This window comes from Eulemur rufifrons, chromosome 24 (genome assembly GCF_041146395.1).
Source record: "Eulemur rufifrons isolate Redbay chromosome 24, OSU_ERuf_1, whole genome shotgun sequence".
Lineage (NCBI taxonomy): Eukaryota > Metazoa > Chordata > Mammalia > Primates > Lemuridae > Eulemur > Eulemur rufifrons.
Genome location: NC_091006.1, coordinates 35,907,069 through 35,933,230, shown reverse-complemented (window position 1 = coordinate 35,933,230; position 26,162 = coordinate 35,907,069). Strand labels below are relative to the sequence as shown.

The window sequence follows — 26,162 nt, the reverse complement described above, 5'->3', positions numbered from 1 at the left end:
TATTATTTAAATTTTATGATATGTGGATTAAATCTCAATAAAGATGTTTAAAAAGGGGTTAACAAACTCATGTATCTGGAGAGAGGGGAGTAAAGATGACAGACATAAACTATGTCTCACCTTATAGCCCAGCTAAAGTATTTGCGAGTGTCTACAAGTTCTGGCTGTGGACCTGTCTGCATAGTTACAGATGAAGGTGAGTCTACGCCCTTCGTATCACACATGTGCTTACTATTAAACATCTTAAACTTTAACGTGATTTAGGCTATTTTCCTTAAAATCCAAATATGATATTTAATATATTTTCCTGGATAACACCTCACCCCACTTTCTGTTACTGATTCTATTCTTCCTTTAATCCATATTGATTATGAGGAAAGTGTTTGATACCTATATTGACATATGAGTCAACTGGTTTAAAATGGAAGCTCTCTAGCTAGACCACTTGGGTTATAATCTGAATCCACCACTTAAAAACTGTGTGCTCTTGAGCAAGTTGCTTAACCTCTCTGTGTTTCAGCTTTTTCATCTGTAAAATGGAAATAATAATGACCCCTTCGTACCTTGTAAAATTGGTGGGAAATGTCTGACACACAGTAAGCCCTCACAAATGTGAACTGTTACTGTATCATTGGGAGTCAATAATTTCTAAATATATGGCTTCCGCAGTTAATTAGCTGAGTTAGGAAGCTTGCCTTGGAAGGTGAAGCAGCCTTCTCAAAATCCCCAAATGACAAAAGCATTTAAACCTCAGCCTAAAGACTTCATTCTGGGTCTCAGGTTGTACCTCGGGAGTTTCTCCTTCCCTCCCAGGAGATTCTGCAGTATGATTTTGTCTGTTTTGATCATTTGTTTCTGTGAGTTTCTTTCTTCAGAGTGATAATGCATAATCTTTTACATGCAAGTCAGAAAAAGAGAGGATAATTACTTGTTTCTTTCCTGCACCATGAGGAAATAGTGTATTCCTCAAATATAATCAGCAAGTTCCTATTACAAATCAAGTATAAACCTGCCACATTAACACTTTGAATGTACAAATAAAGCTTCTATGTCCCTATTCAAGTAGGAATGGCCATAACATTACAGAAAGAGAAGTTCAATGGAACAGGAAGAAATTAGATTTATTTAGTTGACCCTCCTGCATTTGAGTACCAAAATCATCCCAAAAATTAACGGTCTGCTTTGTTCGCAAAAATCTCTTGAGATGGAAATGCAGCTTTCCTTGGCAACCTGTTCTAATTTCTTACAATCTGTACAGTCAAGTAGTTCTTTCTAAAGCAAGCACAGGAGTAAAACATTCAACCACACTTCTATATCTGGTTCCTTCTCTACACTCCCTATTTTTCTTCCATAAAAGTTGCCTTAATTTTATCCCCATTTTTGTGAAATGTTCAAAGCTATTAATGTAAGAAAATTTTCATGTGAGCCATGAAATTCCAAAGTCCTTATGGATCTGTTCTTTGAGATATATTGAGTTTTTCATGAGTTCTCTTACCCAAGAAACATCCTTAAATATTTATTCCAATTGGTGTATATCAAACATTTTGAAAATATGATTATATGCTCAATTCTATATAGTAGGCTTAAATATGACAAGAAGACTGTTTCTACATATACTTCAGCTTTCCACAAGTCGTTTAGGTGTTAAGAAGACAGGCAGAAAATGAAAACAAGGAATTACTGACCAGCGTTTCAAACTCTAAGAAGGCTAACCTGGTTGTAAGAAAAAGAAGAACATGAAATGGAAATAAATGTTTTTATATTAAAATGTAAAAATAATTATTGACGTAAACAAGAGAAATGGCTAGCAGAAAAGCAAGTGCGGTAAAATCAGAAAATATCTTCAATATTTTCTAGAAAATATTCCGGGGTAGGAAATTAAGAGAAACACGGAAGTGATAACCATAATTTACTCAGCATGTGTGCACTAAGCATCTACTACGTTCTGGGCGCTGGAGATTCAGCATTGAGTAAAACAGGAAATGTGTCTGATGGGATTTACATTCCAGGCACAGGAGTGGATAACAAAATAATAAACAAAGATATATAAAATATAGTGTCAGGTACCTGATAAACACTTTGAAGAAGAAATAAATCAGGGTAAGGGGATAGAGTGAAGAGAGATACCACTCAACACAGGCGGTGAGGGAATGTTCTTTGAGGTGCCGTCATTTTAACAAAGGCGAGAATAAAATGAGAGTTAAGCCATGCAAACATCTTCAAAGGAGAGCATTTCAGCTCAGAAACCCCAAAAAGCAAAGAGCTTCAAATGTCACCATGTTTAGAACTTTCAAAAAATAGCAAAAAAGAGCAGTGTGGCTGGAGTTAAGTGAATCAGGAGAAGAGTGATGGAAAATGAGTTATGAGAGCTATCCAGGGGCTGGATCATACAGGCATGACAAAAATTTAGGGTTAACTTGTAAGTGAGAAGGAAATCACTGGGAGTTAGGAGCAAGTGAGTGACATGATAGGGATTCTGTTTTCAAAAGCATTACTCTTGTTGTGTGATTAAACAGACTTCAGTGATGTAACAGTGAGAGCGGGGAGACCAGCTAGAGCCTACTGAGCTAGTGCACGCAGGAGAGGCAAGTCCACGATCTTGGCTGTGGGATTGGAAGTGGTATGATCTGACTTCTCTCTCGAAGGCACAGCTAGTAGAATTTCTCATGGTTTGTACAGGAGATCTAAGAGAAACAAAGGACAGGATTCAAGGGAGGCAGCAAGATTTTGTCCTGAGCCACTAGTGAACTAATAGTGGTGTTCACTGAGTTGGGGAACAATGAAGGAGGAAGAGGTTTGGGAGGAAAAATAAAATGCTTGGCTTTGTTTAAAACTATGGGGAAAGAGGAGGAACCTAGGAAGTTGATGTAAATAGAGGAGAAGAGGAATCAAAACCTACTCTCAGAAAACATCAAGTAAACAATACAGTATTACAAGCTATAGTCACCATGATACGCATTAGATCCCCAGAACTTATTCATCCTATAGCTGAAGGTTTATACGCTTTGACCAACATTTCCCCATTTCCCCCAACTCTAGCCACCAGCAACCACCATTCTGCTCTCTGCTTCTGTGAGTTTGACATGTTTAGATTCCACAAATAAGTGAAGTCCTACAGTATTTGTCTTTCTGTTTCTCACTTATTTCCCTTAGCATAATATCCTCCAGGTTCAAACCTATCACAAATGGCAGGATTTTCTTCTTTTATGGCTGAAAACTATTCCATTGTATAAAAAAATAGCAATTATGTGTGGTAATGAATGTGTTAATCTAATCATAGTAATAATTTCACAATGTATAAGCATATCAAGTAATCACATTGTACATCTTGAATATATACAACTTTTAGTTGCCCACTAAAAATAAAATAATAAAAAAAGGAGAGAAGGGGTCTCAAAACTGAGCCCTGAGCTTTGGGGCACTTCTAAATATCAATCTTTTGAAGATGAGAGGGACCCAGTAATAGAGGCTGAGCCAGAGTAGTGTTGAGATAGAAGAATTAGGGCAGCATAGTGTCCTAGAAACCAAGGGGGAAAAGCACTTCAAGAAGAAGGAATTTAAAATGAGAGATGACCATTTAAAAAGAGAGAATAATTCCATGAGCAAAATCTCTTAAAAAGCAATAAAAGGTAGAATTCACATTAAAAATATATAAAGACATCATTTACTTAAAAGAAAATATACTTCTCCTATAGTAAGTCACTTGTGCTTTAGGGTTTAAAAAAAGCATTTTATTTCTTTAAAATTAAATTAATGAAAAGTAGAGAACTTATTATTTTGTCTTTAATGAGAGAACTTCCAGAAAGTGTGCATTAAATTTGGATCACCTTTTTGTCAATGTCTTAAGGTGGATAAAACAACTGTTATAGCTCTAAAACATCAATGTCTAAAATGGTTTTGCTCCCCATGTTGGGTTTTTAAAAAAATATTAATTAATTGTCACTAAAGATAGTTGCACACAGGTAAAATGATGAAACATGGCCTAGAAATTTCCTCCCCATTGAAAGTGTAACAGCTTGTTCAAAAATTAATATTCCGTATTCTCAAGGGTGTCTTTCAGACTTCAAAGTGAGATTTTCTGGTGGTGGTGTAATTTCTATGAAAACTTGAGGAAAGTGGAATACCGGGTGTTATGAAATTAGACATATGTTAAATTACCATAATAAAAGATAAGCTTAGGGCTGGGGGCCGCTTGCTCTATGAGATCTTTGTGTAATTGTTCTCACTCTGCCCATGACAATTCTAAATTTCACTCTGACATGCTCTCTCTTCTGTCTGTGCAGCAATGGAAAGCATATAGTATTTCTTCTTTTTATTTCTGTATTTTGATAATCTTTATCACATTTTAGGCATAACAATAAGTTGAAAATCTACTTCTTTCTTTCTTCTACTAAACACGGATTTCTGTGTTGAAAATCTAGGTAGATGAGGGAATTGATCTGTTTTATTTTTCAAAGAATGCTAGCTATGCAATCCATGACAGTATCTCTGGATTATTTCAAAGAGAGTCAATGGAACGCCAATGTTATCGTGACATGGAATCAATACTTAATGGAGCTGCAAGAAAGTACCGATGTTTTGGGCTCTAACAATGGTTACTTCTTAATTGTTTGCTGTTGTGTTAAGCTGCTTAAACCCAGATATATAAACACTGCATTTTAATTGTCTATGGATGGATTGATAGTTATTTTTTTACTTTGATGTTAGAAAGAATGGAGTAGCAAAAATAGAAGGAAAAGGAAAAGAAAGAAAAGAAGGGGAGAAAAGGAAAGGAGAGGAGAGGAGAGAGGAGAGTAGGGTTAGTAGAACAATACTAATTTGGGGAAAAATGGTTTAAAAATATGGAAAACAGTTATTAGGATTAATGATGCTTTGAAATGCAACCACAGTCAACACCAATTAAATGGCACAAAAGGTCAAATTTGCCACCAAGACGGGAAGTATAATAGAAACATTCAGTAGTCAACACGCTTGCTTCCAACATCCAATTGCTTCTGATAATTCAAATGTAGCTGTACTTTTCCCTTGGTAGAAACCTAAGGAATTCCAAGGAAAGCTCTTTGTCATCACTGGTAATATGATGTCAATTGGAATTTCTTTTCTTCGCCAGGAACTGTCTCCAATCTTCCACTGTTCCCCGGTGACTGGGATATACAGCCACATGTGACTATGACTCAGTAACTTAATAACTCAATGTAAGTTATCTCCTTTTGCCTAAGTTTTCTTGTCTGTAAAATTCACAAATATCAGCTTCTACTTCAAACAGTTATTATGGAGATTAAGTTAATTAACGAGGGCAAGATGCTTTAAATTGTATCTGACACATTTTAAGAACTCAATGAATATTAGTTATTAACCCTAAATAACGAACAAGAACCACCTACTTCTCACAAACTTTATGTTCAAGACTGAAACTTACTTTGAATATTAGCTGTCTCTAATGGAATTTTTAAAAGTATTAGCTATAATACTTGGGCCAGAATTTAGTACTTTGCCCTTTTGTAACTTCATCACTATAAAATTTAAATCACTTAATAGGGCCACTAGAATCAATGTATCTTCTTGTTTGCCTCCCATTAGGGCAGTTGTTTAACCTCATCAGAGTGTCTGCATTAAACTGTAAATTCCTAGAAAGCAATATTAGGCTTGTTCTTAGAAATCTTCATTGTATATTTAGTAAGTCCATGCAGTGGGGTTTGACAAATGGTTTGGGTAATGCTGTTGCAAAAAACATAGGTGATGCATTTTCCATAAGGAGAAACTGCTCAAGGCGCAAACATGGAGCTGGCAACCATTCTCCCCCCAATAACTTCACTTTACTTTGTGAGAAATGTGTTTATATACACAGTATTGATGCTTGCTTGTTCCATGTGATTCTCATGTCAAGATGATTACAACTTTCTCTTCATTCTTGTACTCCCTTTCAATAAGAAGAGAGTTCTTTGACATCTATTTATTGTCAGAATATCATTCCTTTTCCCCAATGTGCCTCACCCAAATATTTTCTCATTTCCTTCCTACTTTCCTCTCACACTTTAAGAGTGTGAAAATATTAACAGTTATCCTACATGTTTGACTACATGAATTATTAAATGAACTGTTAGGAAGGCATAAACTTAGGAACAAAATTGAGGCTAAAAGCCATTAATAATGAATAACTATTAAAAAGTAAATCAATGTCATGTTTGCACTTACACTATTTAATTAAAATCTTAATTTATTATAATGTTATTGCCTGTCAGGAGAGATAATACACTTAAAAATTCTTTCATTTAGGGATCATATTCAATCAATATTTACATATAATGCCAGTCCTCCAGAAAGAATATTCAAGCTAATGAATAGTAATCAATCATGATAGAGAAATACTGAGTATGCCACATAATTAATTTGCTAATAATTGTCTCACTGTGGGAGACAGAACACCATAATGATCTATAGGCTCAGCACTCAGATTTCTAGTGTTCAAATCCCAACGCCACAGTTTACTGAATCTGTGACCCTATTAATTCCTGCACCAAATGAAGATCGTAAGACTACCTATTCTGCAGGGAGTAGTTCTCAGCATCAAATGAGAAGACACACATTAAATTCCAGCACTTCATAATGGTCCATTAATAAACACCCACAATATTAATATTGACATGGATATATATGGAAGTTGAGCCACAGGTAATTTCTGTTTTGTCTATCTGTCAAATATTGTCAGTTTCATATGGTCCAATTCAATAAATACAGAGTCAATCTACAGGGACTTCAAAAGAAACCATATAAAAATTGACAACAGTAACATTTTTTTCCATAGACCTTTTGCAGAAAGACAAATGATGAATAAATAAGCCAAACTAAAAACAAAAAACCAAACAAGGAAAACCCATAATTCTAGGATATAGTGGATCAGCATAGACTTGTCCAACCATTCATACTCAAATTTCTAAGTATTATAGAATGCCAATTCATCATGAAGCACCCCATGAACTTGATGAACTATAAATCATCGTATGTTTAAAATACGCATAGAATGAAGTGTTTTCTTTTGTACTTAAGTTCTTTGAAAAATGATAATCTACAGAATATTTGAGATAATCTCTGTAGGAAGTTAGTTTATCACTTTAAGCATTCTTAAAGAATCTGTGTTAGCATAAACTCACATACACAGGTGGTGTATGTGCATATGGATTGTATTAAGGGTAACAGAAGTTACTGCATTGTGCACTTTGACCCACAGATTAAATTGACAGATCTATTTTCACGTCACTCAAGCATGGTGTCAGACACTAAAGACAAAATGGTGAGTGACAGGCAGAATCTCTGCTCTCAAGTACACACAGATCACTGGAATTGCTGAAATCTATTATTACTGCAATGCCACCAACACAGATAACTGAAAATTCCTTAAATACAAGAACACAATTCCTTTTCTCACTCTACTGAGCATTTAATAGGGCCAGGGTTGTTGATATTTCCAAAAAGAGAGTATAAATGGTTCTTTGGTGGAAGATTATTCATCTTCATTTATGAGTCACATCACCTGTTAAGAACCACAGAATTTCTTATTTGACTTGAAGAGTTAGATAGCTAATAAGATTAGAAAATGTATCTCCATAATGTTTTTCACAGGGGTTGCACTAGTTTACAGTCCCACCAGCAGTGTATGAGTGTTCCTGTCTCTCCGCATCCACGCCAACATATATTGTTTTGGGACTTTTTGATAAAGGCCATTCTCACTGGAGTTAAGTGATATCTCATTGTGGTTTTGATTTGCATTAATAGTGCAGCCCCTGTGGAAAACATTATGGAGATACCTTAAACAGATTCAAGTAGACCTACCATTCGATCCAGCAATCCCATTATTGGGCATCTACCCAGAAGAACAAAAGTCATTCTATAAAAAAGACACCTGCACCCAAATGTTTATAGCAGCACAATTCACAATTGCAAAGATGTGGAAACAACCCAAATGTCCATCAATTCATCATTGGATTAGCAAAATGTGATATATGTATACCATGGAATATTACTCAGCTATTAGAAATAATGGCGATATGGCATCTCTTTGGTTCTCCTGGAGAGAGTTGGAACCCATTCTATTAAGTGAAGTATCCCAAGAATGGAAAAATAAGCACCACATGTACTCACCAGCAAACTGGTTTCCCTGATCATCACCTAAGTGCACATTTGGGAATAACACCAATTGGGTATCGGACAGAGGGGGGGGAAGGGATGGGTGTATACCTACTTGATGAGTGCGACACGCACGGCCTGGGGAATGGACATGCTTGAAGTTCTGACTGGAGGGGATGGGGCTGGGGGGAAGGGATGGGTGCACACCTACATGATGAGTGCGATGTGCACTGTCTAGGGAATGGACACGCTTGAAGCTCAGACTCGGGGGGATGGGGGGGCATGGGAAATACAATATATATAACCTTTTGTACCCCCATAATGAGCTGAAATAAAAAAAAAGAAAGAAAATGGAAGAATAATAAATGAATCACAAATCTACTTAAAGAATTCTGAATATTATATGACAGTTTATTTTTTGAGCAGCTTATTCCCTAAAAAAGTTTCCCAATTTAAAAAAAAATCGAACATTCATAAATATCTAGAAGGTAACATTGTGTCTGTGTGTCACATATAATTCATCATTTTCTCCATGAAATTATTATACAGGTCAAAATAAGTATATTGAAAGGGTGTTGATTAGACATTTGATTTTAAAATCTTACTCTCATAGTTGCAAGTTTATAGCCAAAAAAGCATGCGTATATACAAAGCTCTACAGAAGTATTTTCTATGAGAAAACAACTAAGACATGTTCAATGTTAGCATTGTAAAACCTTAATGAATTTTTTATGACTGAAGGAGTGCAGAGGTTTAGAATACAAATTAAAGTCTTATGAAAAGTTGGAAATGTTTTCAATCCAATCATTGAACTATGGAGGGGAAAAAGATGAAGATTTTGGGAAAAAGGAGTCACCTTTCAGGAAATAAAAAAAAAAAAATATCTCATGAATTAAATTGCTAGGATACTTCATGGATGGTCATTTCTTAATTTTTCCCACTGATGGTGAAATCTTGAGGGAAATATGTCTTTTACAAAATAACATTGTTAAAAGCAAAACATACATGTGACAGGGCAAATTCAACATATCAGTTAAGCCAAATTATTTGGGTATTTATAAAATGATAAAAATGATAAATAATCCAAAATGCTATAATGATATTGTCCTTTATAATTATCTTGTCAATATAAGCATATGTTAATGGATTCTGATAGGTTTGTTAAAAGCCACACTTGACAACAAACATAGATTGTTGTCATCTAAAAATTTCTATTTCTTTGAATACATCCTACTATAATTTGAAATCATGCAAATACTCCACAGTATAAAAAGAAAGACCTAGTAAGTTTACTTTTCTAAATTTAATAAGATTATAATACTCTACCTGATTTATATCAGTACTGCCAGTCCCTGTAATCCTAACTTTAACTCCACGGGTTGTTTTAATAAAATTGAATATTTGGCCAAAATTTAGAGAAAGTAACAAAGACATTATAATATTGGGTTTAGATGGAGAGGTCCCACAGGCTTCATAAATAATTTCAATTCTTGCTTGTCTATTTGGATTAATTTAGGGAGACCACCTTCTAGCCTTAGGAAAGATGAATAATGTGGTATTAATCCCTGGAAATGATAGCATATGTTTTACAGAGGTATCTACTCATCCCTTTCTTTTTCAAAAGTAATCAAATTAATTTAATATTTTCACTTTTTAATCCCCATAATCACCAACTAACAACTTACAGTTTTTCCTGAGCCAATAAAGTCTGAAGCTCTTCCACATCAGATACAATGCTAATCCTCAGATTATTCTGATGTTGTGTTTTAGTTTTTGTGAGCCAGTCTTCTGATATTCACAGTGTTTCTACCATACTGAATTACCAAATTATACTAGCTTTGGGTACCTGAACTTAACTATATTATATTAATATTTATATAGTAACTCCTTGGACTATGCCAGGTATCTGACTGAAAATTACTTGTATCATTCATGGTGAGTTTAAAGTCTGAACTGGGAAGTATATCCTTAATAAATTTTATCTACTTTCCAAAATGGTCTCAAGCAAGGATTAGATTGGCTAGGCATCTTGCTACAAAGCAAAAAATATATACTCTTTTGCCTTCTGAAGGAAGTTTAACCAATTCCGAAATTGGAATGCAGTATACTGCAGTTCACAAATGCTTATTTATCATTCATGCTGATTAAAGTGTTCTACATATATATAAAACTGTAAAGACATTGTTATTACCCAAAATAAAAATGGGACGTTTAGGAGGTGAAGTGACTTTCTAAGAAAATATGTCTTGATGACAAGGATGCCCACGTCATTTCTATTCAACATAGTACTTACTGGAAGTCCAAGCCAAAGCAATTATGACAGAGAAAGAAATAAAGGGCATCCATATTGAAAAAGAGGAGGTCAAACTATCCTTGTTTGCCAATGATATGATCTTGTATCTAGAAAACCCTAAAGACGTCTCCAAAAGACTCCTAGAATTAACAAATTCAGCAAAATCTCAGGTTACAAAATTAATGTGCGTAAATCAGTAGCATTTCTATATACTAGTAACTGTCAAGCTGAGAGTCAAATCCAGAATTCAATACCATTTAGGATAGCTAGAAAGAAAATAAAATACCTGAGAATATACCCAACCAAGGAGGTGAAAGATCTCTACAATGATAGCTACAAAGCTCTAAAAAGAAAGAAATCATAGATAACACAAACAAATGGAAAACCATCCCTTGTTCATGGATTGAAAGAATCAATATTGTTAAAATGTCCATACCGCCCAAAGTGATTTACAGATTTAATGTGATTCCCATCAAAATACCAATATAATTTTTCACAGAATTAAAAAAAAAATCCTAAATTTCATATGTAATAAATAAGAGCCCAAATAGCCAAAGCAATCCTAAACAAAAAGCACAAATCTGGAGCCATCACATTACCTGACTTCAAATTATACTACAAGGATGTAGTAACCAAAACAACATAGTACTAGTAAAAAAGTAGACACATAGGTCAATGAAAAAGATTAGAGAACCCAGAAATAAAACCATATACCTACAACCAACTGATATTCAACTAAGCAGAAGAAAGCAATGGGGAAATATGCCCTATTCAATAAATGATGCTGGGAAAATTGGATAGCCACATGCAGAAGAATGAAACTGGATCTCTATCTCTCAGTATATATAAAAATTAACTCTAGATGGATTAAAGACTTCAATATGAGACCTGAAACCATAGAAGAAAACATAGAAAAAACTCTTCTGGACATTGGCCTAAGGCAAAGAATTTATGACTAAGACACCAAAAGCAAATATAGCAACAACAAAAATAAATAAATAGAAACTATTAATAATTAAACTAAAAAGTTTCTCCACAACAAAAGAAATAATCAAGAGCCAATAGACAACCTACAGAATGGGACAAAAATATTTGCAAACTGACAAATCTGACAAAGGACTAGTAGGAAGAATCTACAAGGAACTCAAACAAATCAGAAAGGAAAAAACAAACAAACTCATTAAAAAGTGGGCTAAGACATGAACAGACATTTTTCAAAAGAAGATGCACAAATGGCCAAAAAACACATGAAAAAATGCTCAGTGTCACCAATCATTAGGGAAATGCAAATTAAAACGACAAGATACCATCTTACCCCAGTCAGAATGTCCATTATCAAAAAGCAAAAAATAATAGATGTTGGCAAGGATGAAAGGGGAGGGCTTACACACTGTTGGTGGGAATGTAAATTAGTACAATCTCTATGGAAAACAGTATGGAGATTCCTCAAAGAACTAAAAATAGAACTCTCATTGCATTCAGCAATCCCACTACTGGGTGTCTACCAAAAGGAAAACAAGTCATTATATCACGTGCCCTTTGTGAAGTATTTCAGGAATGAAAAAGTAAACACTACATATTCTCACTTATAAATGGGAGCTAAATGATGGGTATATATTTTAATGAATTTGAATGAAGTTCAAAGGTAATGTTCTTTCAAACATTTAGTTGTTTTAAAATCAAAGAATGAATTGGAAAAAATATTGCTGATTATTTCATGACACTTACTGAAAATAATCAAGACATAATAAATATGTCTTGATTTCTTCCTTGCACATATTAAACTACACATGGTTCAAGTGTCAGAGATACTTGCTTCCAGCTAATTTTCCTGGACACTGCTCTGAACAAACTGATGTGTACACTCATTAAACATTGGGGCTTGACTGATAATAGTTTTCTGTGGGCCTTTTGCCTAACGATATTAAGACAGAGTTCCCAATTTGTACATGCAGTGATTTACTGCTGCTGTTCCAGCCATAATGATGGAAAACGCTTTTCTACTATCATTTAATTAGCCCAGCAATCCTAGTAGAAATTAGTCTTAACAATGTACCAGCAGAGAAAAGATTGAGAGCAGCTATAAAGAACTTTGCACCAAGACTGGACAACTTTAATGGTACAGCATTGGTATCAAACACTATCAATATTAGGAGTAATCCTTTACCATAAAAGGATGAGAACCGGAGGTCCCTCAGGCTTTCAGGGTTTGCATTCCCCATCTGTATAATGAAGATGCTGGTCTAACACGTGAGATATTATTTCTAGTTCTATGACTCTATTTTATTTCCAAATGGATGGCCTAAAAGAAAGTGGCCCTGAGGATAAATACGTTGATGACTATTCTAGAATGAATGGAAAGCTATTCAAAAACAATGAGGAAAATCTGGCTTGATTAACTATGTATTAACTATGGTCACATCATAGTTTAATTCTTCTAAATCCCATGCAAAGTACAGACATAACCTCGTTTAACTGCGTTTCACTTTACTGCACTTTGCAGATATTACGTTATTTTTACAAACTGAAGATTCATGGCAACCCTGGATCCAGCAAGACTGTTCGTGCTGTTTTTCCAAAAACATGTGATCACTCCGTGTCTCTGTGTCACATTTTGGTAATCCTCGCAGTATTTCAAACTTTTTCATTCTTATATCTGTTATGGTGATCTGTGATCGGTGATCTTTGATGTTACTACTGTAAGTATTTTGAGGTGCCACAAACTATGCCCATATAAGATGAGGAACTTAGCGTTCTGTGTGTTCTGACTGCTCCACCAAATGGCCCTTCCTCTACCTCCCTCCCTATCCTCAGGCCTCCCTATTCCCTGAGGCACAATATTGAAATCAGGCTGATAACCCTACAATGGCCTCTAAGCGTTCAAGCAAAAGGAAGAGTCCTACATCACTTTAAATGAAAAACTAGAAATAATTAAGCGTGGTGAGTGAGGAAGGCTTGCCGAAACTGAGACAGGTGGGAAGCAAGGCCTGTTGTGCCAGTTAGCCAAGTCGTGAGTGTGAAGGAAACTAAAAGTGCGGCTCCAGTGAACAAATGATATAAGAAAGCGAAACAGCCATATGGAGAAAGTTTTAGTGGTCTGGATAGATCAGACTAACCACCACACTTCCAAAAGCCAATCCCTAATCCAGAGCAAAGCCCTAACTCTCTTCAATTCTATAAAGTCTGAAAGAGAAGAAAAATTGGAAGCTAGCAGAGGCTGGTGCGTGAGGTTTAGGAAAGAAACAGTCTCCATAACCTAAAAGTGAAAAATAAAGCGTCAAGTGGCGATGTAGAAGCTACAGCAAATTATTCAGAAGATCTAGTTAAAATAACTGATGAAGGTGGCTATGTTAAACAGATTTTCAATGTATTTGAAATAGACTTATATTGGAGGAAGATGCCATCAAGGACTGCAGTCTCCAACCCCCAGGCTGCCCACCGGTACCAGTCCCTGGCCTGTTAGGAACGGGCTGCACAGCAGGAGGTGAGCAGCCAGCAAGAGAGAGAAACTTCATCTGTATTTATGGCCACTCCCTATTGCTCACCTCATCGCCTGCCTGTCAGGCACTGTCTCTCAGCACCCCCAGACGGGACTGTCTAGTTGCAGGAAAACAAGTTCAGGGCTCCCACTGATTCTGCATTGTGGTTAGTTATATAATTATTTCAGTATATATTACAATGTAATAGTAGAAATAAAGTGCATTATAAATGTAATGTGCTTGAATCATTCTGAAGCCATCAACCCACCCCCTAATCCCCTAGTCCATGGAAAAATTGTGTTCCATGAAACTGGTCCCTGATGCCAATAAGGTTGGGTGGGGACCATTGATCTAGAACATTCATCACTAAAGAGGAGAAGTCAATGCCTGACTTCAATGTTTCAAAAGGCAGGCTAAATCTCTTGTTAGGGGCTCTTGCAGCTGGTGTCTTTAAGTTGAAACCAGTGCTCATTTCCTATTAGAAAATCCTGGGGCCTTTAAGAATTATGCTAAGTCTACTCTGCTTATGTTCTATAAATGGAACAACAAAGTCTGGATGACAGCAGTATGTTTATGGCATGGTTTACTGAATATTTTAGGCCCACTGTTGAGACTTGCTTCTCAGGAAGGAAAAAAAAAAAAGATTTTTTTCAAAACATTACTACTCATTGACAATGAACTTAGTTACCCAAGAGTTCTGATGGAGATGTACAAGAGATTAATGTTATTTTCTTGTCTACCAATACAACGTCTATTCTGCAGCCCGGGATCAAAGAGTAATTTTGACTTTCAAGTCTTATGATTTATGAAATACATTTCATAAGACTACCGCTGCCAAAGATATCAATTCCGCTGATGGGTCTGGGCAAAGTAAATTGAAAACCTTCTGGAAATGATTCACCATTCTAGATGCAATTAAGAACATTTGCGATTCATGGGAGGAGGTCAAAATATCAACATCAATAGGAATTTAGAAGGTGATTCCAAGGGTCATGGATGACTTTGAAGGGTTCAAGACTTCACTGGAGAAAGTAACAGCACATGTGGTGGAAATAGAAAAAGAGCTAGGATTAGAAGTGGAGGCTGAAAATGAGAAAGAATTGCTGCAATCTCATAATAAAACTTGAATGGATGAGCAGTTGCTTCTTACATAATAGATGAGCAAAGAAAGTAATTTCTTGAGATGGAATCTATTCTTGGTAAAGATGCTGTGAACATTGTTGAAATGACAACAAAGACTTTATGACATTACATAAACTTAGCTGACAAATCAGTGGCAGGGTTTGAGAGGATTGACTCCAGTTTTGAAAGAAGTTCTACTATTGTGGGTCAAATGCTATCAAACAGCATCGCATGCTATGTAGAAATCTTTCGTGAAAGGAAGAGTCAATCGATGCACCAAACTTCATTGTTTTCTTATTTTAAGAAATTGCCACAGCCACCCCAACCTTCAGCAAACACCACCCTGATTAGTCAGCAGCCTTTAACATTAAGGCAAGACCCTCCACCAGCAAAAGGATTAAGACTTGGTGAAGGCTCACATGATCATTATAATTTTTTAGCAACAAAGTATTTTTAAATTAAGGTATGCACATTTTTTGACACAATGCTATTGCACACTTAGTGCATTACAGGATAGTGTAAACGTAACTTATATACACTAGGAAAGTGAGAAATGTGTACGACTTGTTTTATTACAGTTGTCTGGAAATAAGCCCATAGTATCTCCAAGGTATGCCTGTATCTAATCCCTTAAAAATTATCAAGCGTATTTGGGATCGTTCTCTTTCATCTTATATAGCACATGTCAATTTTTCTGGAAATGCTGAGAAATTATAGTGACTAACAGTTTAGGACTGACGTGCTATAACAATTAAATAAGAATTAACAATATTTAAAGAAGCAAAGAAGGATAAAATACCAAATATTGAAGCCACAGCGAATGAAACATACTTTCATACGCTTTAGAATTTCATAGTGACTTTGAGTCATTATTTTTAAAAAGTTGATAAATTACGGTTGTTTGAGCTTTCCAGCTGACCATATAAGTGAAGATACCTCTAAGAGATGAATAATTTCAAGCAAATTAAATAAGATCTGGCCGGGCACGGTGGCTCATGCCTGTAATCCTAGCACTCTGGGAGGTCGAGGCGGGAGGATTGCTCGAGGTCAGGAGTTCGAGACCAGCCTGAGCAAGTGCGAGACCCCATCTCTACTAAAAATAGAAAGAAATGATCTGGATAGCTAAAAATATATAGAAAAAAATTAGCTGGGCATGGTGGCACATGCCTGTAGTCCCAGCTACTCGGGAGGCTGAGGCAGTAGGATTGCTTAAGCCCAGGAGTTTGAGGTTGCTGTGAACTAGGCTGACGCCATGGCACTCTAGCCAAGGCAACAGAGTGAGACTCTGTCTCAAAAAAAAAAAAAAAAAATGTCTGTGTTTTTTATTAGGTAGTCACTATGTGTTGTGGTCTTTATAAGAAAAAAAATTATTTCTTTTGCCTTTATGTTCTTTAGTTTTCAGCAAAGTGAGAAATTAGAGACAAACTTTGGAGATCATACAAATCAAAAAGATGTACTCTATCAATTACATCTTTGCTTTTTAGGCATGTAAATGCAAAAATAGTAATAATTTTTCAATGCCAGACTCATAATATTGTCTTCAGGCTCTTATTTTTAACAAATCTGCAAAGTCAACAATGATAGATTTGAATGTAAAAATGTACAAGCCAAATATCTAATATGAGGTGAGAAATATTTTTAATCATATTGAAAGTAGGTTTTTAATGTTTTAATTATATGAATACCTGATTTACAGGGAACCTAAGAGATCAAAGTGATTCATAATAATTCTTTTCTTTAAACTGAATAAATTTGAAGAAAACTCTATAAGAATTTTGGAAAGAATAAAATACATTTCTGACTAAACTTAACTTGACGTGTATATATCAAGAGACAAATCAATTTTAAAATCTTTGTCATAGGAAGGAGTGATTATTCGCTGTATCTAGTAAAGCAATAATGCCAGATGGTTAGAAAAACAGTTGCAGTGTACTTGGTGGGTTTTATAATTTCAAGAATGGAAGGTATTTGTAGTCTGAAAGATTTTTTTAGAACCTACTATAGAAAGCGATGCTTTTTACGAGTCAACCATTTTAACAGCTAACTTTTATAACTTAAGGAATTTCAGTATTTTTTCATTTTGCAAAAATGAAATAATATTACAGTACTTAAATTTTTTCATTTGAAACATAAGGCCAGAGAGCTACTATCTTTTGTAAAGTATGTATAGCTATACACAGCGCACTTGAATTTGCAGAACAATTTTCTTTTCTCATTGAATGAATGCTCACCGAAATCCTCCCATTTTTACAGAAGAGAAAATTGAGGATTTCTGTCAACTAATGGCTTTGCTGTTTATTTCTCTGAAAAACCTAAAAAACAAAATCAGAAAAAAACTTTCATAGATTTCTGCACCATTCTATATTTACCCACCTATGAGTAACTGCGACCCATATCATTTTTTTACCTGTGCAGCAAAATTCCTTGAAAGAGATGTTTATATTTTCTGTCTCCAATTCCTCTCCTCCTATGTCTCTTAAACCCACTCAAATCTTCACCTCCGCCACTCCACCACAATTGCTCTTGTCAAGATCAACAGGTATTTCCCTGCTACTGAATCCAATGGTCCTTTCTCAGTCCTCATCTGGTTTCACCCGTTAGCACAATTTGACACAGTTAATCTTTCCCATTCCTTGTTACATGACTTTTTCTAGACTTTGAACACCACACTCTTCTGGCTTTCTGTCATCTCACAGGTTGTTTCTTCTCACACTCCTTTGTAGATTCCTCTCTTTCTCCAAAAATCTCTTAATATTCCAGTGCTGTTTAGCCTAATTGATAGCCTTTTCTCATTTTTCTCCACATTCACTCCATTGGTAAATGTAGGAAGTCTCATAACTTCTAATATCAAGTATATTCCAACAACTCACAAAATGTTATCTAAGTTCAGACTTATCTTCTTAACTCTATGCTCATATATCCTACTCTTAGACATCTCAAATTCAACACCTCTGAAATTGAATTCCTAATCTTCTGCAAATCTTAGTGTTTCTCATTTTAATTGATGCCAACTCTTCTAAGTGTTCAGGCCAAAAACTTTGCAATCCTCTTTAAATCCTCTCTGTTACAGTATCTGTCAGCAATTGCTATTGGCTCTACCTTCAAAATGCATCTATAATTGACTCCTTTTCACCATCTCCAACACGACTGCTTTGCTTCTCACTTACACAAATGCAATGGTTTCCTAACAGATAAAAAAAAGTCCCATGTATCTAGGCACGTAGATGAAGGAAGAGAGATGATATCAGAGAGAAAGGCCAGTGAGAGATTCTTTCAGAGCTTTTAGGGAAAACTATCTGGGGGTACACTACCTGGGTGATGGACTCACTTATAACTTTGACTCAAGCAGTACAAAAGCAATCCATGTAACCAAAACATCTGTATGCCGATAATATTCTTAAATTTAAAGAAAAGTTAGAAATATGTGACTAAATGAAAATGTTTGTATATGATAAAGGATACCATAAATAAAAAAACAAAAAACAATAGAAACTAGATTAGAAAATATATACACAACTTCTATAGTAGGTAAAAGGTCACTATCTGTCATATATACAGCTTATGGTGTTATTTTAAAAACCTGCCTAATGCAAGGTAGCAGATCAAAATGCTCAATAAAGAGAAAAAACACGAAAATTAAAAAAAAAGTAAGAAGTTTGGATTTTATGCTACTGGGATAGGAAACTACTGGAGTATTTTAAGTAGAGAAGTGACATGATCAGATCTGTGTTTTAAGACAGATAACTTCGCTCCCGGAAGGAAAATGAGTGGTATAGGGGAAGGGTAATAAGAGAAGGATCAAATAGGGGACATTGCAATGAACCAGGGAAAGAGGATGATGAGAGTGGATGCAGAGGACGGATTCAGGACCAAGGTAGAGACCACAGGACTTGATTGATTGACTGAGGGAAAGAGAAAGAAAAAGAAATTAATGTAACTACTGGGTTCTCAGCTTAAGCAACCTGGTAAATGATAGTATTATTTACTAAGTTAGGGGAGATTTGTTTAATATAGTTTCAAAGCATTTTTAAGCATGGAACACAAAAGCATTTATTTATTCTCATTTAAATATTCTATAGATTTGAACTATAAAACATGCATAAGCTCATGAAAATTGAAAATTTAGAAATTGTTTTCATAAACCCAATGTTTCTCTGCTTTAAAATTAATTTCTTAACCATATTTTCGGCATATTGACAAATTATTTCCTCTAAGCTTAGTCATAGAGCTGGAAGTGTTTATAATGGTTATCATTTCTCAAATATTTGGCTAACCTATGTGCCAAAAATTCCAGAAAAAGGAAACTCACCTACCCCAACGACTCTAGCACCAAACTCAAGTTTTAAACCTATCCAATCATTAAAGCACTCTTCCTCACATTCAGCCAAAGTCTACCTCCTCGGGTATTTATCTAATAGTCCTGATTCTGCCCATCTGTGGCAAATAAACAGTGTGTAATCTAGGATAAACAACATTTGTCACTTTTGGCACCACTTTTAATTCTTCAGCTCACAGCAGACATTACTAATTGATGTCTGTTCCCTTTCTTGCTGATCCAGCAGCTTCATAATCACACTCAACAGCGTTCCTGGCAGCCTCTACAAATCAATAGAAGATAAAACTAATCCCTTCAAATCAAAGAAACATTTATTGAATGCTTACTACGTTTTTGCGTTCATTCAAGGAATTCACAATCTACACCTGTATGGAGATGATTATAAAACGACCACATAAATATTAGGATAAAAGGAAGCACAGAATACTATGAAAGCACAGGAAAAGGGGGTGTCTGGACTAGATTAGACAGGGTAAGGAAGAGCTGCCTGCTTGCTGCCAGCTCTTTGGTTGCATAGTTATTATAGATCTCTCAAGTTTTTTCCAGGCCAAATGCTTCTAGTATCTTCAAGCTCATGTGCTAACGGAAAATGTTAGCATATTAGGGAAGGATTTCTAATCCATTTCTGTGTAAAAGGCACTTACAACTTGTACATAATTAAAACTAGAAAATGGTTGAGAAACGACTGTACAGTTCTAACATGAAAGTATAAATCCAGAATTGTATCCTCAGCCAAGAGTTCCTTCTACAATCAACAGAGACGTTGACAGCTACACAAAAGATAGGTAATCAGCACAGGGAAGTTTTTCTTTAGAAACATACATACACACAAACCGACAGTGAAATCTAGCCAGCCAAGAAAGTAATCAGAATAGCTCAACAACAGCAAGATAGTGATAAATAAAAAATATATAACGGTGAGCACTGAGTCCATTTAAATACAGAAATATAGCAACTGCGAGTTTGGTAAAGTGATCATTTTCTCCTCTCTCCAGCAGAGAAGCAGTGGATACTCTGCATAATTGAAAACAGTCAAAAACATATTGATGCCAATTCCCTGTCATCATAGTCATTTTCTTAAATCCATAGGTAACTTTTTCTTTTTATGAAGAAACACTCATTTTAAGGTCAATGATGCCTTCGATTTTACTTATGTTCTTTCTATTTCAGTTATACTAAAGTAAAAATTAAATCAATGTTTTCTATCTTTATATGAAAATATATCACCCCATTTTCAAAAATCATTTCTTCTAACTGTCTAAATTTTTCTCTTCCTTTCTGTATATATATTGGGAGGTGTTTATATGGAATATAGTCAGAGGAGGTGGGTAAAATCATTTTTAGAAGGTCAGATTTTGGGACTTGTTTGAATTTTTCTAATGAGTGTATATACATTTTTCTACAAAAATAATAATCATATTTTTAAAAGGATATAGTTTAAAAATCTATAATTTGAATTTTAGTCTTATTTATTTATTTTAGTCTTATTTATCCAGATATCTTCAGAATTCTCATCTCTAAAATAGGGATACTGTCTATCTCCTAGGATGGTTGTGAGCTTTAAGCAAATTGATGTATGTGAGCTGCTTTCTGTCAAGTGTTTCATATTCATGTAATTTAATTCATTATTCCCATATTATTTTATGATTGTATTATAATATATATTAATATATGTTATAATATTAATGTTATATGGGATATTATACCTCATTAGCAATAAACTGCCACCATATAGTAATACAATTACCCGAGCACAAATAATCACAGAAAAAAGTATAAGAAAATTTAAGTACAAAGTTGGTAAAGTTGCTCTTAGAACAACTTATACATTATTAAAATACAATTAGATGGTGATGTATTTGTTTCCTTTAATGACTAGTTAAGAACTAGGTATACTGAGGGGAAAAAGAGTCCAAGAAGTATCAAGTAAGATTTAGTCTTCGTTAATAATTTCTGACCTTGAAAGAGCCTATGTTTTCCTAATCATTACAGGATTTCTTATAGGATTAAATTCTATATCAAACATACCAGTAATTCCCCCTAAAAGTTGTTTTAATTATAATTTTGAATTCTAAAGTGGTTCAACTAATTTCTGCTGTATGTTTACATAGGGACTCTGGGAGGTATTTTTCTGCTGCTTCTATGGTTGTTTGCAGTCCCTTTCAAGCCTCCTTATAAATAAATCTACAAGATTTGGTGTAGATAAGTGCTTATAAAAAATTATTGCAGATCATTAAGAGATGTTGATAAAATACCCAAATAAAATATAAATAAATACTCAGCTAGTTAAAAAAAAAAAAAAAAACAGAATCTGAACAGATGGAAATCTTATATAAGCACAGGATTATTATGGAAAGTAACACCTCAATTTTTTCAATTTGATATTTTTCCATGCATATAACATGTAGTTTTCTTTTGAAAACTATTTTAAGCATTTTTTTCTTCTCAGTGATGACCTTTTCCTTTTCAGTCAGTTATCAAATATAATCAACCAAAATACTGAATTCAAATTATTTCCAAAAAGAAATACTCAACTTGCTCAAATTTAAAACAAGATTATTTGTCTCCCATACTTACTGGAGGATTTTAAACTTATCTGCTGCCAAGATTCTGAACTCAGCTCCACATTTTGATTTATGTTTGATCTGGGAAAGCAATTGTAAGTAGCTATAGATTCAAGCCTAGAAGTAGTAAAGGTGTAATTGGTAGAAACAGCACATAGAGGACATAAAGAAATTGAATTTGTATAGGAAAATGTCAGAGAAAAGCAAATTATATTTATTATTTCATAGGCTGGGTTTCTAGCCTTTGATTTTTTTTCTAGGAATCTGGCAAGATAGGTTAGTTGTTAATCAATTGTTTGATGACATAAGGGAAATAAAAGACTCCAAGAACATTTTTAGCACTGCCAAAAATAGAACAAGCTGTTAAAAATACTGGAGCATAGCTACTTGAAAATTATCTTAGCATTTTGGAGTTAGAGAAGGTCAAGCATGAAAACATTGTCAAATAGTCTGTGGAAAGCCAACCAAAAGGAGAATTCTTTATCATAAATGTGAAAAGAATTATTGCATTGACAGTAAAATAAATCCATTTATTCCTTTGCTTAATAATCTTCTTGAAATTTTTGTTTTATTAACACAAAGGTTTAACATCTCTAACAATAAACACTTAAAGGCTCTTCTGCTTAAAAATTTACAAAGGATAGGAAAAGGATGATGCTCATTGTTGGCAAGGGTTTAACAAAACTAACCAACACAAAATTATAACTGATGTCATGTTATTGTGGAGCTAAATCGTAAGACTGATTTGACACATGCAAGTTCTATATAAATATACAAAAGGCAAAGGGAACAATAACATTACTACTTTCAGGACATCCCTCCTCTTAGTGTGTCTGGGTCCCAATTCCTGTGGTAACGCAGGAAAAAATGGAAGCCAGTCTGACATTGTGAAACAGGAGATTTCCTAAGTCTCATTTGCCCACTGGTGCCTAGGAGCCATCAAAGCATTCTTAAGATCAGCATATAAGAGAACATTCTGCCCAAAGCTTTTATAAATCAAAACCATATTTTCTTATTGTAATTAAAAAATATTTTTTAAACAATTATCTATTCTTTTTCTCATCAAGTTCAAAACCATTTCCTTATCACTCTCCAGTACCATAGCAGCTGGTGAGATTATCTGGGTTTGATTTGCAAAAGCATTGGCTCACTTTGACATAGAGTGCCTATTCCTGAATATTGAAAAAAATTTCCTGATGAAGTCTGATTTTCTTCACAACTTGTCCCCTAAGGTTTTACGTGGATCCTCACCCAACACCATCTTCAGTAGAACGGAAAGACCTTGCCTCTCTGTAACACCCTAGGTGTTAATTTTGTGTACAGTTTTCAAACTTACATTTTTAGAGGTTGGGCTTGCTTTCTTAACTTAATATTATGCAGAGCCCAACATACAGGACAGAGGAAAGTGGAGCTGATTTGTTAAAAGCAGAGTGAGAAACCAGCACCCTTCATGATTAAAGTTCCACTTTCCTCTGGTAAAGTCCTAAGGCACATCCATTGAATCTTAAGGACGAGGAGAATGCAGTTAAAATACCAAAGAACTAGGGAAAAGGTAAGACAAAATGCTCCAAGACAAGAGCAAATAAAAGGCTGTCAAAAGAGACAGTGAAACTAGAGGGCTGTTAACACATCTGCTAATGGGGCCTTCTAGAACTAAGATGCTGGCAATGTTAGGTTTGGCCTTGAGCTCAATGGTTCTTAAATGTGAGCCCCAAGAGGGCCCTCCTGGTAGGCCTTCTGAAGTTGTCCTTATCATTTCGTTGACTTTCTGGGAAGGAGAAGGAAAGCTAAGAAAAAACTTAAAACATTTTAAATATTTAAAATAAACCTGTATTTTATTTGTACCTGAGTGTAGGTATATTTCATTAAACTTTGACCTAAGTATTATCTACCATTTACTTTGATACGTGTCAGACCATGCTGCTATAATAGAATAACACAGACGGGATAATTTAGAAAGAACAGAAATTTGTTTCTCACAGTTCTGGAAACTGGGAAGTCCAAGATCAAGGTGCCAGCATCTTGTGGGAACTTTCTGCTGTGTCTTCACATGTCAGATGGCAGAAGTGATGAATTCACTGCCCCAAGCCCTTTCTATAGCAGCACGAGTCCGTTCGTCAGAGCAGAGCCCTCATGACCTAAACACCCCCGAAAAGGCTCCACCCTCCCAACACTGCAGCACTGGGGATCAAGTTTCCAACCCGTGGATTTGGGGGGGACACATTCAGATCACATTAATATACAATATTGCTAATCCATTAAACATTAATTCACTTTCAATAGATTCTCCCTTTGTAAAATAGTTGGCCTAATCATTTGGTAGATAAATTAAAAAATTCTAAGTGCCAAGATACTTGAAAGTACTCTACCCAATTCCCCTTAATTGCCTGGCCATTAATAATGGTTTTCCTTGGTTTAAATACTTTCAATCCTTATCCGATCATATTTGTATTTAAAGCAATTTTGCAGCAAAACGAATGCTAATATTCTGTTAAGAAATGGCAGCATAGTGCAAAGAGAGATCACGAACGCATTTTTTGAAATCTAGATACAACTATGTGAAAGATTTTAAATTTTCCTCTGCTGGGCAAGAAAGAGATAAGCTTTCCCTCAACGAAGCCATAGTTCTCTTTCTTTCCATCCTAACCATGCTGAATTCCCTTCTAGCCACAATAGCCAATATAAGAAGAGGCTATGGGAATTCAGTCCCCCTGACAGAAGACCTGTGATTGACCTTGGAAATGACACTTCCATACAATTAATGCGATAAAGAGCATCAGTTTCAATGGTATCATAACAGTATCATGTGGGTTAATTAGACATTTGTGAGCAGAAATGGGGATCCAATAGTCATTTATAATGTTACTAAATTATTTAAAATTGACATTTTAATATATTAATGGCTTACATAACGTTGTAATTTACAAATCAGTTCTGATTTTTCAAAAAAAATAAGAATATCTCAGACATCAATATAATCTGTAGACTATTTTGCTGCCCTTTAGTAAATTCCCAAGAGCACCCTGTTCCTCTGATGGCACAGAGATGGAGGAACGGTATCATGCAGGCTCCACTAATACTACTTCCCTGGATTCTAGTAAAGGCAATTCATCCAGACAAGCTGGATGAGTATTTGTTTCTTTTTTTTTAATCTTTAGCTTCTGTGATTTTCTGAAAAATATTCTTAAGTATTTCCCAGAGTGACAACCTAAAATCAAGAGATACAAACTGCCTCGGAAAAACTTCAAGAGAAATGACAACCCAAAGATTATTGTATCCTCAGGGTCACTTTAGAAAATAGAAAATGGCCCCTTTCCATTTTCTTTTATATCAGTGAAGACATACTATTATATGCATTCAATATTAATGCTCCATATTTTAAAGAGTATATTTGATACCACGGAAGCAGAGCACTTTCACATATATCCTTGGCATATCCATGTGCCAAGCACCGGATTGATATTATAAAAATCCACGTAACACCTTCAGTAATTAAGACACCAACATACATAAAGCATGCCACCAATGCAAAGTACTAAGTTGAAAAAAAATGATTTAAAATAGGAAAAAAAGCATGCCATAAATAGATAAGCCCAATAAAAGGAACAAATTAAATCCAAATGGACTGGAACAGTATTTATAACAAATGTAAAAATAAAACAGCCATCTAAAATTTTGATTTACTTTGCAAATTAAATTACATTTTGGGCTTTTTTATGCAAAGAACTCACCGTTTTTTAAAGCATAACGTGGTTCCCTATGTCTAAGATGCACAGTTTTCACATTTAAATAGATCTCTACATAAGAGTTATAATATCTTTTTTCTGATAAACTATTAATTAAATAGCATCTTAGAATCAATGAAATATAATATATGTGCATATGTTCCATTCTTAAGGCAAACACTAATTTACTACTACCTTGTACTTTAAAACATCTTTGAAATATAATTTCCCTATGGCTACCGTAGAGGCATCTTGAGTAGAGACTGTGATTATTAATTATGTATCAGTAAAACACTGTATCTGATTCTCCCAAGGCAAAGATTTCCAAGATCCTGAATAGAGAGATATGATACTTCTTAGATTCTTTATGGTCCACGGGAATAAGTTTATCTTACAAATGTAAGAACTTCCATGAACACAACACTGGAGTGATGCCTTTCTAACACTTGTGAGTAATTCCATACAGCAAACGTTCATGGTTCTCCATGGAATTTTTGACCTCTTATAATTAGAGGCCAC

At 34.9% G+C, this 26,162-nt stretch overlaps 1 protein-coding gene across 1 annotated transcript in view; it reads right to left on the bottom strand.

Annotated features, from left to right (window-relative positions):
• KCTD8 (potassium channel tetramerization domain containing 8) overlaps positions 1-26,162 on the bottom strand; it is a 161,192-nt gene that overhangs the window by 46,307 nt on the left and 88,723 nt on the right. The gene's annotated exons all lie outside the window — the stretch shown is intronic.